Raw genomic sequence first — 11,525 nt, forward strand, 5'->3', positions numbered from 1 at the left:
TAATTTGCCTTTTGTGGATCATTCAAAGTTTTATAGATTTAAGAGAAGCCAGAAAAAGCTACATACTCATCCAGATTACTGCAGTGTGTAAATTACATCCTGGGAATGTATTAAGTATGTTGCGCAGAGCATTAATTCCTTCCGGCCACAAGGGTGTCATTGAGAAAATTACTTCTCAGCAAAGAATAGAGCACCACTGGGGCCAAAAAGAGTTAGAATATTTCCCCAACTTATAAAACTAACCCCCTAACGGTGATTTATACAGACAGTGATTCTAATTTGCATTTTTGAATGTTTTATTAGCGAGTACGTGCTTGCTAGTTTTTTGTTTCACTTTTTTTTTTATTTTTAATGAAATGTTAAATTTTTAGTGTCCAGTCCAAACTTGCTTAAACTGGGTGTGGAAAAACATTAATTCCTCCAAGTATCCATAGATGTCACTCAAAAACAAACAAACAAACAAACAAAAAAGCAAAAGACATCTCTTGGTCAAAAAAGTTGGATAAAGGTGATGTTTCAAAAAGTTAAGCAGGTCTTTTTAGTAAACAAGTTTGTACTCTTTAATGATCCCAATAAATTGTCAACTTCCAGAGGTGAAATATAAAATATAGCATTTCTCAAACATAGATGACCAATTTATTTTTCTTTTATTCAAAAACAACAACAACAACAACAACTCAGGGTGCCTAGGTGGCTCAGTCGGTTAAGCATATAACTTCAGCTCCGGCCATGATCTCCTGGTTGGTGAGTTCGAGCCCCCTATCAGGCTTTGTGCTGACAGCTCAGGGTCTGGAGCCTGCTTCAGATTCTGTGCCTCCCTCTCTCTGCCCCTCCCCCACTCATTCTCATGCTCCTCCCCCACTCGTGCGCCCCCCAAAAAATAAATAAACATTTAAAAAAAATACTCGTTAGCATCTTGCAAAATACTAAGTGTTAGAAGAAAGCTTGTTAGAAACAACTCATCTTGTCTATTATAAAATTTTGGTATTTTCTGTTTACAAGCAGTCATAGTGTGTTACACCAGTCTAAGAACAAAGGCAGAGTCCCTATATATATATATATATATATACATATATATATATATATATATATATATTTTTTTTTTTTTTTAACGTTTATTTATTTTTGAGACAGAGAGAGACAGAGCATGAACAGGGGAGGGGCAGAGAGTGAGGGAGACACAGAATCTGAAACAGGCTCCAGGCTCTGAGCTGTCAGCACAGAGCCCGACGCGGGGCTCACACTCACTGACTGTGAGATCATGACCTGAGCCGAAGTCGGACGCTTAACCGACCGAGCCACCCAGGCGCCCCCAGAGTCCCTATTTTTTATCTCCATACAAAAAGCAACAAATCTAACAAGTTTAATGACTTGACAAAATCCACATAAGCAGGTTAGAAAACAGAATGATAGTCTCCTGGTTCCTGATACTCTTATGACATAATGATAATGTATTTTTAAATGTTTGCCTTATATAATTATCATCATATTTTTAAATTATGCAAGGTAAAATATTAAAAAAGCTCATTTGCATATCTTGGAATTCTATCTTAATGCCTATTTAGGAAGTTCTAATATGGCCAAGCTCATGTCCTTTAAGACTGAAAGACTAAAAAGCTGTGAGTCTAAAAGTCATGATCTTGAACATGATGGAAACTTTTAATACAGAATTAAAATAGAATCTGAAAATATACATATGGAGTTATTAACACTTTGGCATGTATAAAAGAATAATAAATTTGTAGAAGAATTAAGAAAATACAAAATTACGTAAGGCCAGTATTTAAACCATAAATGGAAGGAAGTTTAGAAAAATATGTATTTTAGAGAATATAAGCAATTGAACTGGAAAGAATTCAAATAAAAAAGAGTAACTGTAACAAACTAGAAGGATAAATTGTTACCTATTATCAGCAAATGTCTACTAAGTGGTACATATTTACTAAATAAATATGTAGTGCTTTTCCTCTTACCCACTACATCAGGTATTGCAAGAATATAAAGACTAGGGCACCTGGATGGCCTAGTCAGTTGAGCATCTGACTCCTGACTTCCACTTGGGCCATGATCCCAGGGTCATGGGATGGAGCCCCCCCTTGGGCTCCATGCTGAGCATGAAGCCTGCTTAAGATTCTTTCTCTCCCCCCCCCCCGCCCTGCCCCCACTTGCACACAGACTTGTGCTCTCTCTTTCTTTCTGTCTCTCCAAAATTAAAAAAAAAAAATTTAAAGGAAGAATATAAAGACCGTCTCATTCCAAGCTCTCCTGGTGTCTTAGACCTTTTGGCTTTATAGGAAAAAATGATGCATGTATGTAATGACAAAAAAAAAAAAATAGGAAAAACTAAGGTGTCACAGGAAATCATAAGAAAAACAATGTGCCATGTGATCCTGGAAATGATGGAGCCTCAGTTCAGTCATTGGAATAGGAGGGATGTTGACCTTGGGCCAAGTGTTGTCATTGGTCAGACATGGAAAATGAAGAGACAGGGGTGATGGCTTGATTCTCAAGATGCTTGTCTACTATGTGGAAGATGTGTCTAAATCATAGGAAAGCAAGGTATCAACTGAGGTTGGGTTCAGAGTCTTTGAATTAAAGTGACACGTAATGCGTTTACATTTGAGAGGTATGTGAAATTACTTCAAGGTGGAGTGGCCAGAGAAAGCTTCACAGGTCAACAGAGTATTTGAACTGAACTTTGAGGAGCTCATTGAATTGTGGTCACAAAAGAGCAGATGGGAAGGCATTACGGATTGGTGAAACAGCACTGAGTGATTCAAGAGATATTTTTGAGGACTCACTGTGTCCCTGCACTGTATAGTCTTAAAAATACTGAAATATATCCCGCAATTTCTGCCCCCCAAAAATTAATGGAATATGAGAAGAGACAGAATCACAAATGGAAGAAGGTTGAGAAATGCCCATGTATTTAAGGGAATATAAATAATTAAATGGGAAGGAATTCATATAAAAAGTACAGCTATAGGGCGCCTGGGTGGCTCACTCAGTTGGGCGTCCAACTTCAGCTCAGGTCATGATCTTACGGTCCGTGAGTTCGGGCCCCGCGTCGGGCTCTGTGCTGACAGCTCAGAGCCTGGAGCCTCCTTTGGATTCTGTGTCTCCCTCTCTGTCTATGCCCCTCCCCTGATCATGCTCTGTCCTCTCTGTCTCAAAAATAAATTAAAAAAAAACATTTAAAAAAATTGTTTAAAAAGTACAGCTATAAAAGACTAGAATAGTAAATTGTGTCAGATTTCGTATTCCCTGCTACAAAGTTTCCAATATAGGCTCTGAGAAGCCACTGAAAGTTTCTGAGTTAAAAAAACTGGTAAACCTAGCAAAAGCCTTCCTTTTTCTTCATTAATCTATTGGGTTCAATAGCTATAGCTCAAGCAATTATTCTTTCTAAACACTTCAGAGATAAGTAATATGTGTTCTTTGTTATCAAAGAACTTATTCCACACTAAGAAATTCACTGCACATACAAAACAAAAGCCTTAAGGGAGTTGAATAGAGGTGAGATTATACCTGATCTGAGATCAGGGAAGATAATATGGAAAAAATAGAACCTGTAAAACCATCCCATTTCAAGTCATACCTGAAGTATCCCAAGCAAAATTTATTGCCAAAGTCAGGGCATAAAAGAAAGGGAAACCCAGAGTAAGTTCAAGGGAATAGCAGGAGATAATACCACCCAGGGAAATTGGATCACTGGAAAGGACTCTGGATTTCAGAGTAACTTCCGACTCCATTGTGGAGTAATGGAGAGCCACCCCAGTCACTGAAGCCTTACGATTAGAAATGAGATACTATGAGTGGGCTTAAGAAGATTAGCACCTTCTTAAAAGAGCTGCTATGAGGAATAAATGATGTAATGCATATAAAGAGGTTAGAATACTGCTCAGCATGTTAGATGAGCTACATTGTATTTTAAAATTTTTATTACAGGAAGTATTTTTCCAAGTTGGCTTTTGCTATTTTTTCTCCAAACTTTAATTCCATTTATATGTAGGAAAATTCCATTTGTTTATAGAAATATTGTAACTCTCTATACAGCCTTTACACTTGAACTTTTTATAGTTATTTATCTTTTAGAGCTTCTGGATTTTGGACTTGGTTATGAAGGATTCTCTTTCCCAAGATTGTGTTAGTAGGATCTGTTTTTGTTATTTTTGTTATTTTGTTGTTTTTGTATTTGCGATATATATATATATATATATATATATATATATATCCCCCCCCCCCATCAAAGGAAGATAGAGTTGTGTCAGTGCCATTATTACATAGCTGGTTTTATTCTCTCCAGATCAATGTAACACTGTTTTCCTTTGTTACTTTCACATAGAGGGGGATAGGTTGAATGATCTATTCTGTTGATCTAGTATCTATTCTGTGAGTAATATGATATTGATTTCCTTACAGTAGATTCATAGTTCTTTCAAATGTCTGGTACAAAAAGTCCTTTTTACTTTTCTTTTCATAATTCCCTTTGCTATGGTTAAACATTTATACTTTTATATGAAATGTAAAATAGCTTTGTCCAATTCCAAAAATAATCATTTTGGGGGATTTTAATTGAAATTGCATTCAATGTCTAGATTAATTTGGGGGGGAAATAATATTCTCTAAATATTAAATCTTCTGCTCTGAGAAGATACCTATCTTTCTAGTTCCTTCAGAACTTATTTACTTCAATATTATTATATATAGTTTTTTTTCTTATGAGTCCTTTTTTCTTACATGAGTCTTGTTAACTATTGTGAGTACATTTTCTTATATTTTTGCATTTCCATTTTCAGATACTTAGTGTAGATAACATGTATTGATATTGGAAATTGTATATTATAATATTGCTTATTAATTAGGCTAGGCTTAGCTGAGCAGTTCTCTTGCTGAGCTCAGCTACGATCAGACAATGACAGCATCCCCTAGGGGGTTCTGCTTCAGGATGTTGCCTTACCAAAATCTCTTACTAATTATGGAAGACTTTCAGTTGTGTCCTTTTGTCTACTTGTTTTAAACTAGCTGTATTCTAGAGATGCAAACATATCATTAGAAAAGCAAAGCTCGGGGCTCCTGGGTGGCTCAGTCAGTTAGGTGTCTGACTTCACCTCAGGTCATGATATCACAGTTTGTGAGTTCTGGCCCCGTGTCAAACTCTGTGCTGACAGCTCAGAGCCTGGAACCTGCTTCGGATTCCGTGTCTCCCTCTCTCTCTGCATCTGCCGTGCTCTCTTTCTCTCTCTCTCTCTCTCTCTCTCTCTCTCTCTCTCTCTCTGTCTCTCAAAAATAAATAAACATTAGGTAAAAAAAAAAAGCAAAGCAAAATCTTTCCTTTTGCAATGTATATTCCTATTTTTAATTTCTGGCATGCTGAATTCATTGATAGCTCCAAAATAATCTTATAATGGAGTTCGAGCCCACCTCTTTCTGCACCCTGATTTTAGTTACATGCTTCTAGTGTTGCAGTATTCAAAATAATACCTGTGACTGATATAGTAAGTAATTTTTACCATACTTTTAAAAGTGTACTCCTGCTGTTTTTCTTAGAGATTTTAAAAGAAATGGTTATTTTTATATCATTTGCTTTTTCAGTATTTATTCATCTTATCATGTAATTTTAGTTTGTTGTGAGAACTTTTTGTTGTATTTCATAATATTGAACCACTCCTGCATTACTGAATTAAGTCTGCTGGCTTATAATACCATTGCTATGGGTTGAGTTGTATCCCGAAAAGAGATTTTAATTTTTTCTTAACGTTTTATTTATTTTTGATACAGAGCATGAACAGGGGAGGGGCAGAGAGAGAGGGAGACAGAATTGGAAGTAGGCTCCAGGCTCTGAGCCATCAGCCCAGAGCCCAACGCTGGGCTCGAACTCACAGACCGCGAGATCGTGACCTGAGCTGAAGTCTGACGTTTAACCGACTGAGCCACCCAGGCGCCCCCCGAAATGAGATTTTAAAGTCCCAATTCCAATACCTGTGAAAAAGAGTCTTTGTAGATGCAGTCAAGTTAAGATGAGACCCTTAGGCGGGACCTCAAGCCACTCTGACCGATGCCCTTAGAAAAAGAAGAGTAGAGACAGACCTGTGCACACAGGAAGACCTGCATGAAGGTGGAGGTTAGATTGGAATGCTGTGTCTCCAAGTCAAGGACAGCCAAGGACTGTGACCGGAAGCTGTTCCCTGGAGGCTCCAGAAAGAGTGCAGCCCCACCAGTGCCTTGATTTCTAGCCTCCAAAATCCATTTCTGTTAGGCAGTGTTATACAGTTGTGGTACTTTGTTGAGGCAACCATAGGAAACTAATACAATCATCATCTGATTCACTGCTGGATTCTACTTGCTAATACTTTACTAATAATGATTGAGACATAAAGTATAATGCCTTTAGATAAAGTTTGTCTGTATTTATTTTACCTATCATATATAATTTTGATGTTAAAGGTATCCCAATATTTACAGTTAGAGAGATTTCCATCTGTGTCTGTGGTCTGAGAAAGTTTAACATTAGAATTACTTTTTCCTTCAAAGTGCACTAGACCTGTGGCACATCATATTCCTTTAAATTTTCAAATTTGTTTCCCGAATTTCCATATGGCTTTTCACTCCCACTTTTGTATTATGGTTCCTTTTCCATTATTAGCCTATTCTTGTTCACTCTCTGTTTTGCAGCTTTTTCCTTAGTGGGGGTGGGGGGCGGTAGGGGTTATGAGAGAGTTGGAGGGCACCCCTAAACAGAGAAATGTATTTGTAGTGTCCACTGGGTCACGGCCACTGAGGGAGGCTTAGGATAATGGGAAGGAGAAATTACAAGTCACAGGGTCCCCTGAGTCACATGGTTCTAGGGCCCCCATTGCTGATCAGGAATAATAGCGCTGTTTACCAACGATCTATCACTATGTAAAAACCACACCAAAATTTAGAAATGCCGCAATAGCCATGTCTTTCGTTTATGATTCGGTGAGTTGGCAAATTAGGCTGGTTTGGTTGGTTTTTCTACTGCAGTCTGCTGGGTTCACACATGTGACTGCAGTCAGCTAGACCCCCACTGCTTCTGCAATGTGTCTGGTTATAAGCTGGGGTAACAAAGATGATCGTACTCTATAACTTGGGCTCAGCCCCATGGTGGCTCAGGACACTAGAGGGAAGCCCCATTGTACAGGCTTTCCAAGCCTCCCTTTGTGTCGCGTTTGCTAATACTCCATCTCTGAAGCACATCACCAAGGACAGCTCAAACAGCAGCGGGAACACTGTCAACAGGCTTAAATAAAAGGAAGGGAAACAGTCGCTTGTTTGCAATCAACCACATGGGAGCCCTTTAAAGCATAGAGGGTCAGTTGGAAGGCCTGGGAGATTTTTATCTTGGGCCAAGAATACAAACAGCCAGGATCTGTTAGGGTCTGGATGGAGAGGACTGAAAGCTGGCGGAGGGGAGAGAGTGACTGTCTCCTAATCCAACAGGGAAGAGGCAGTGGCTGAAGAGGCAAGCACCCTCATTATTCTCACATAGCCGTTGCTAATTATGGAGTTCTTGAACCTCTAGGAAAATTAGAAGAACGAGGACTACTTTCTCTGTTTAATTAACTTAGTTCTTGCCTGAGTTGTTTAAAAAGGCAGGAATATTGGAAGAGTGGAAAGGCATCCTGCTTTTTCAATTAACTCACTTTTCTGTACCCTAGATAAAAGGCCAGGTGCTTTCTGGCAGTCTTGGCTTACTCGGGAGGGACCACACACTGGAGTTATTTTGAAAATGTGGCATGCCAGGCCGTAAGGAAGGTCACGGCAAGGCCAGTGTAGTCTATGGGCTGGCGTATGAATCAAGACAGGACTTTTTAGGAATACAAAAATAATGTCCTGGAGGTATAACCAGACTTGGGGCTCCTATATTAGGATTTTTCTCAAGTCTCTTTCTTGAAATATGTATCTCCTTTTATAACTTGAAAAACAACCATAAGAACCAGCTTGTTTCAGTTTAGCCTGAAAAGTAGCCATTATCATTGGCCTCAGAAACACAAGACCACAAGAATTTTTTTTTTAATTTTTTTAACATTTATTTATATTTAAAGGACAGAGCGACAGAGCATGAGCAGGGGAGGGGCAGAGAGAGAGGGAGACACAGAATCTGTGGCAGGCTCCAGGCTCTGAGCTGCCAGCACAGAGCCCGACGCGGGGCTGGAACTCACAGCCCCCGAGATCATGACCTGAGCTGAAGTCGGACGCTTACCCCCCTGAGCCACCCAGGTACCCTGATGGCCACAGAATTTTTAAGTGATCAAGTTCTTTAGGGAACACTGCTTTAAAAAATATTGTTCTATTGCGAAAAGCACAAATTGTGTAAACTTTAAGGACTTCATATATGCGTATGAATATTTTTACGTGGATTGGACTTTATTTCAGGTAGCTCCTCCACCCCTACTCTGACCAGATGCTTCTGATGAAGACTGCCAATCAGTAGTTTGCCCCAGTGCCTCAGGGAGGGGACCTAAGTGATGCCCATCATAGTCTCCAATCACTTTAGCCACAGTAGATGGTTCAAGGAAGAGACGCATTTCAGGGAGAAAGATTCTCCATCCGTGTCTTCTCAAGTTATAAGAATGAACCTAGAGATTTCAGACCGTGTCCTTCTGAGGTCTTGTAGGGAAGCCAGTCTGTGACCATGAGGCCAACCGGGCAGAAGCAGCAGGTGTGGGAAACACCAAGATAGCCCGTATGTTGTTAGAATACTTGGATCAGGGGTTCTTCTATCTAGATCTATCCCCACCTGTGCTGGGGTCTGGTTTCTGGTTAGATACAACACTAAATATCCATCCCCCCCTCCGTTTTGCGGAACCAGCTCGAGTTACCACTCTGAGTAATACAATGTAGTGCCAGGATGCTTTAAATGGGGGGGGGGGGGGGGGGGGAGAACTATACGTTTTTACTTTCTGAAGGAGTAATTTACTGTCTTGACGTCAATTTCCATTTAAGTGGTGTTTTTCCTTTCTGAATTGAAAAATAGCTTCTGCATTTTACGTTTAGGGTCTGTAGGAGAGCCACATGGACCCCGGACCTGGTAAAGATGTCAAAATCTGCTAAAAAAATCTGCAGCTGAAGAGAACTTTCAGTGGAATGCCTGGCTTCCAAGAAGCTTGTTTACTGTTAACTGATCTGCCCTTGCATAAGGCTCAGAAAAACGTAATGCTCTCTCAGTGGGAGTTTACCTCTGTACAGGAATTGGCTTCATTTTGCAGGACTGTCTCTGGGAGACTCTTCCCCCCTCGAGACACATTAAGAAGATGAGACAGTTAAAGTCTGCCAAAGGCCCAGATGACACCTACTAGAATTTCAAAGAGGCAGTCATGGCATTTCCTCAAATATTCTGAATGAGTGCCTTTCATTTGCTTTATTGTTTGTCAAACAAATTTATATAGGTTTTGTTTGGGCTTGGTTTTCAAATAAATGGCATATTCAAACTGGGAAATTTTGAGATGTTCTTACATGATATGATTAACTGCGTCTTAGTGCCTTACATTATTTTGTGCTCTTAAATCTATGCGGCTATATGTTTTATTTTTTTAATGGTTGTGCAAATACAATTGGTTCTGTATAGCGTACACGTATAACATGTTTTATTCCACTAAAAAATAAGTGGTTTTTCACTAAAACTGAAGTGCCTGAAAATCTTTGTGCTTTCTGTTAATGTTTTTGTTTGAACAAGACTGGGGCTATACCAAAACTAGCTGGGAAACCGTTCTAATAACGTTGGGTGTGTAGATATGGCACTATAATTAGAATATTATAATCAGGAGTACCGACCAGTGATCCACCTGTCTCTGGGCTACTATGATTGATTCTTGCAGTCTCAGGTTTCATGTGATGATTGCGTGGGCCTCTCATTATTGTGTCTTAGAAGTTTCTGGGTACAAGCTACCCATTTGTAAATTCAGTGGCTTTTTCATATCAGTTTTGTTCTGTTTTGCTGCATTCTTGACTGGCTTTGGGGAAGGAGAGAAAATATTAAATTGAGATAATAGAAGTACAGATCATAATAGGTGTCCCCATCTACCCAAAGGCCACTGAGAAATTAGAATTCGATGAAAATATTAAACAGGAAAACACTCGGGTGTGAAAATAATCCATTTGTCACTGGTCTGAGCTACTATTTCCAAAAGATAAGTCTTTCTACCTTAATCGTTCTTTTGCATCCCCAAGGAACAAGCACTTTATTTTGGACCCGTGTTCCCAGGGGGGAGAAAGATCTTTAACCCATTTCTTACGAAATGAAACAAAGACGCTCAGAAGGATATTGGCGCAGACTTGGAGGCAGGGTAGAAGGGTGTTGTCTGTATCACTCTGCCACCACAAGGTACGTTCTGCCAACGGGATGGCTGCTTAGGGTTCATAGAGACTGCTGTCTATTACTGGGCAGAGGAGAGAGAATTAGCATTGGCACTTCCTACGGCAAGGAACTGAGCAAGGCACAAGGAGAAAAGGAAATAGATGTAAATAATAAAGCTCAGACAGAGGCAATGAAAGACCCAGAAGTCAGGCCGGGAAAGAAGGCGTGAGAAAACATTGTAGACAAACCTCTAAGGCCAGTATTTGTCTAGATTTTCTCTCTCAGTATCAGTCTTTGGGTGAATAAATTTACTTACGATGCTAAAAGATTTGTACCTCTGAATTCTTAGGTGCTTCAGAAGGGGAATGGATGAACGTGATTTTTTCAGGAAGCTTGTGCAGTCTCAGATGATACAGAGTTGTACTTATTAGAACCAATCCTAATACTCCCCCCCCGCCCCTGCCCCCCCCCCCGAAGATCCTGCTTGCTCAGCAGTTCCAAGATGTCAGGGTCCATCATCTCTGCTGTTCACGTGGTGTTGCCTCATGGTCACGGTGTGGTTGCCAAGCTTCATCCATTACTTCTGCATTCAGAGCCGAAAGAAGGGGGGCAGTCTTTCTAAGTGAGCATATGTAGAAAACTCAGTGAATTTGGGAAAGTTTAAAGGAAAGAAAAAGCTTTCCTGGAAGTCACCTTCTCCAACAGTTTCATTTACGGTTGCTGGCCAGAATTAGGTCCTCTTGCCAGCCCTAGCTATAAGGAAGGCTGGGAACGTGGAGAACCTGAATGTCATGATTCTCACAGCCCCCTGAGAAAGAAAGCACTGTCTCAAGTGGAAATCTGCTAAGGTGCATCTGATCCAATATGTTTATCAAATAACATCATATACTCACATACATATTATATGGATACATTTATCTTAAGGTAGGATGTCTCAAAAAAAATCAACATCTGTATGATGACTAGCTTTGGTCCATTTTCTTCCAATATCAAAGTTAGAACATTTGTGGGAAATATATATGGCTCCCTAAACGTGGGACGGGTAAACTTTTTCTTAAACAGCTATATAGTAAATATTTTAAGATTTACAGTCACACTGCTGTGTTGTAGTGTGAAAGAACTGTTTTTCATGAGCGGTTGTTGAATTATTGAAATTCCCTTTTAGTATCAATGGAGAAGATCAGAATACTTTTTAAGATCCATT

General features: G+C 39.6%; 1 long non-coding RNA gene across 1 annotated transcript in view; it reads left to right on the forward strand.

Moving 5' to 3' along the window:
• LOC123384785 overlaps positions 1 to 9,698 on the forward strand; it is a 162,511-nt gene extending 152,813 nt beyond the window's left edge. The window contains exon 3 of the long non-coding RNA XR_006596346.1: positions 9,022 to 9,698. This is a non-coding gene — a long non-coding RNA (uncharacterized LOC123384785). The remainder of the gene's footprint in view (positions 1 to 9,021) is intronic.
• The last annotated feature ends 1,827 nt before the right edge of the window (positions 9,699 to 11,525 follow it).

The sequence above is a fragment of the Felis catus genome, chromosome B1 (genome assembly GCF_018350175.1).
Source record: "Felis catus isolate Fca126 chromosome B1, F.catus_Fca126_mat1.0, whole genome shotgun sequence".
In the NCBI taxonomy this organism is placed as follows: domain Eukaryota; kingdom Metazoa; phylum Chordata; class Mammalia; order Carnivora; family Felidae; genus Felis; species Felis catus.